Source organism: Panthera tigris, chromosome X (assembly GCF_018350195.1).
Source record: "Panthera tigris isolate Pti1 chromosome X, P.tigris_Pti1_mat1.1, whole genome shotgun sequence".
In the NCBI taxonomy this organism is placed as follows: domain Eukaryota; kingdom Metazoa; phylum Chordata; class Mammalia; order Carnivora; family Felidae; genus Panthera; species Panthera tigris.
In genome coordinates, this window is record NC_056677.1 from 42,745,643 (window position 1) to 42,749,269 (window position 3,627).

The window sequence follows — 3,627 nt, forward strand, 5'->3', positions numbered from 1 at the left end:
CGGACAATCAAGCAGGTAACCACCAGATTTTACTGTTCAGCTAAACGCTTTCTTGAAAAAAATCTGCACTCAGGACATACTTCCAGGAGGAATGTATGCAATATTCTGACAGTGAAATCACTCCACATTTCTGGGTCTGAAGGTCCATTGGAATTGAACTTTTACATCTAGCAGTAGGCTCAGCCAGCAGCTTCCGATGAAATCTGCTCTACCCATCGCTGAATGGCAAGTCCCCATCTCTGGATACAACTATTGAAAGGCACAGACCACCAGAGGGAGCAGGTGGGCCTCTTCTGTGGAGGATCATGGCACCTCCTATCTGGATCCTGCTCCTCCTCTGCTCTGGAAAACACTGTTGCCCAGCAACAGGGATGCCAGTGGTGCCTCCAGTCACCAACCCAAAGTGAGACATGGCATGTAAAGGCCTGCCTTCAGATCACACCTACTGTAGCGCTTTGGAACTCACTGGCCACTCAAAATGTGGCCTGCCATCCCTCATAATTTCGAGGGGCCCCAAAACATTCACTGAATTCAGTAGAAGGACTCAAGGGACTTAGTGTATGATTGTACTCACAGCTAAGGTTTATTACAGCAACAGGATATACAATAAGGTCAAGGAAAAAAAAAAGACACAGGTGGGATCTTAAAGAATCCATGCACAAGCTTCCTTATGCTCTCTCCCTTCTGTGAGGGGGTATACCAAGCACACTTTCCCCCAGGAGTGGAAGTGCACGACACGTAGGGAATGTTTTTGTCCAAGGAAGCTCACTCAGTGCCCAAGAGTTTTTTTGTTTTTGTTTTTTTTTTTTAACTGGGGGAATGGTCACTAGACACCCTCTGCCTGGCATGTACCAAAATTCAAGACTCTCAGAAGGAAAGCAGGTGTTCAGCATATATGACATTTACACCAACAGGTTAGGCACAGCATGCCACCTTTATCAATTGGGGAACAGGTCAAGTGCTGTATTAATTTTCTATTGCTGTTGTGACAAATCATCACAAACTTAGAGGCTTACACTATATAAACTATTATCTTGGAGCTCTGGAGGTCAGAAGTCCAGCACAGCCTCACCAGGCTGAAACCCAGGTGTGGGCATGGCTGCATTCCTTCTGGAGGCTCCAGGGGAGGGTCTGATTCCTGCTCACTCAGGTTGCTGGCAAAATTCAGTTCAGAGGCTCCTGTTTTGTTGTGGGCCATAAACTGAAGGCCGTTCCCAACTCTAGAGGCCACCACATTCCTTGTCTTGTGAGCCCTGTCTCCATCTTCAAAGCTAGAACAATGAGTAGAATTCTTCTCAAGTCACGTCTTTCTGGCCCCTCTATCATCTCATCTGGCCACAACTGGGAAAAGTTCTCCACTTTTAAGGAGTTGTGTGATTAGATTAAGCTCACCTAGATAGTCCAAGATCATCTCCCCATCTCAAAGCCCTTAACCTTAATCACATCTGCAAAATCCTTTTTGCCATATAAAGTAACATATTTATAGGTTCCAGGGATTAGGATGTGGACATCTTTAGGCAGCCAGCATTCTGTTTCTAAGTGCCAAGTTCTCAGATGCCAGCCAAGAGCCAGCCTTGAAAGCAAGGCTTTCTAAAGACAATAGTCTTAGTCTGCTAATATAGTCTGCTATATTAATTACTTTCTGCACACCCGGTGCATATCCAAAGGGACATCATTAGTGATGGCTGATACTGCCTTCTAATAGTATGTGGCCCCTCTCATTCTTGTAATGTTTTGGATGTCATAGACAAGTGGAACCAGGCCCAGCTCACAAAGAGGCCTGCATGCTCCAGACACACTGTAACCTCGGGGCTGTGCAGGGCTGTCACTTTCCCACCCTTCAACCCTGTTAGAAACCAAGGTCAAAGAAACTGTTAGGCCGTGGTGATTATTAGCATGGAGCTTGGCAGAAAAAAAAAATTCTAGTTTAAATTCTTAGCTATGTGTGAAGAGCAAGTTACTCATTCTCTCTGATTCTCATTTCCTCATCTGCTTAGAGGTATAATACCACTAATAGATTTAAATGAGCAAATGGACATGACGCACATGTAAGACAATACCTCCCAGATCATAATGGCTAGTGTATAGCAGATGGAATGTCCAGTGGGAGCAAAAACAAGATTGAAATCTCCTATTTCCACACAGAGCTTCTTCTTGGGGGAGAAATCAAAAGAGGCAGAGGTTCACTTTTAGGATTTACCTTGGTTTTGAACACCTCTCTTTATTAGCAAATTTATTTCTCTTTCTTTTTGTTAAAGTGTGACACTGTGAATGATTAACCTTTGTTTTTCACCCCTAGCTCTAGCTTGCCCTTGTACTCCTGGCCCTGCCTCATTCACAGCGGGTCCAAGGCTTCTACCCCAGGGTAGAGTTATTTTAGCAGAAATGCAAATAGAATCAAAGAGCCCAAGATCAGCTTTTGAGTTTCAGAAGAGACTTCTGGAAATTTACACAGAGAAAATAGGACTGAAAGAAAGGCTTTTTGAGTTGTAGGATCTTAGGTCTTTTGAATACCAAGAGATAAGGACCTGGCTTATCTACAGGCATAGAAGAATATGTAGTCTGTCCCAAGGACTACCAGCCATCCCAGACTAGATAAAGATCCCAAAGACTGAAGGGAGGGCTTAGATGGAGGCAGAAAGATACTGATGACATTCAAGACCCAGGGGACTCCAAGCCCCATTTCAGACTCCATTGAAGACTTAAGGAGAAATACTCCACTTTCTCTCTCTCTCTCTCTCTTCCTCTTCTTCCTTCTCCCCCCTCCCTCCTCTTCCTTTTCTCTCCCTCCCTCCCTCCCTCTTTCTGTTTCTCTCCCTCTCTCCCCACTGGATTTAGGTTTTCTCTCATCTCCAAACATCATGGTGGTATGGCCTGGAGGACCAGAGGGTCACTCAATTAGCTTTTAGTCTGGGCCTTAGGATTGAGAGAGGAAATGAGTCTGTAGTGTTACAAAAGGTCCATCACCAGCTACTAGGGTGGGAGGGGTATAGACAAAGGCCTATATTGTGAAAGACTTAAAGTTTACCTGGTATGGGCCCTCAGCAAACCACTTTAGGTTCTCTGAGAAAAAAGACACTGCCCTACCGGCTTGGTAGTCACCATCAAGTGAAGACTCCATTCCTTCCATTACTAGAATAACCATGAGGTTTCTTGACAGCAAGGTGACAATGTCCAGGTCACAACAGGTGAACAAAACACACCCAGACAAAGACAGAGTCACTTGTTCTGGGATCAGTCGTTCACTGAGAGATGTCAGCTTTCCTCATTTCTGGTGGATGTGTGCCTGACCAAGGCAGTGAGTGAGGCATGATATCAGGGTAGAATTTTGAGTGCCACAATTTGGATTGAAATTATTAATCACTCAGTGATGTCTAATTCCTTCTGCCTGCAACTACTAACATTCCATGGTTTCTACCTTAACAACCGTCTGTATTTTGGGGAAGCTTCATGTAATCTCTGGAGAAAAAAGAGATGCCCTGAGAGCCCTGTGTATCATGGTCAAAAACAAATGAATATTGTTCCTCCAGCTGGGCTCCATGGATGTACATCAGGAGGAACCGTGAGTCCCACTGAATTACAGGCAAATTGTTGTGCACAAGTTGATTTTTGTGCATTTTTCAAGGG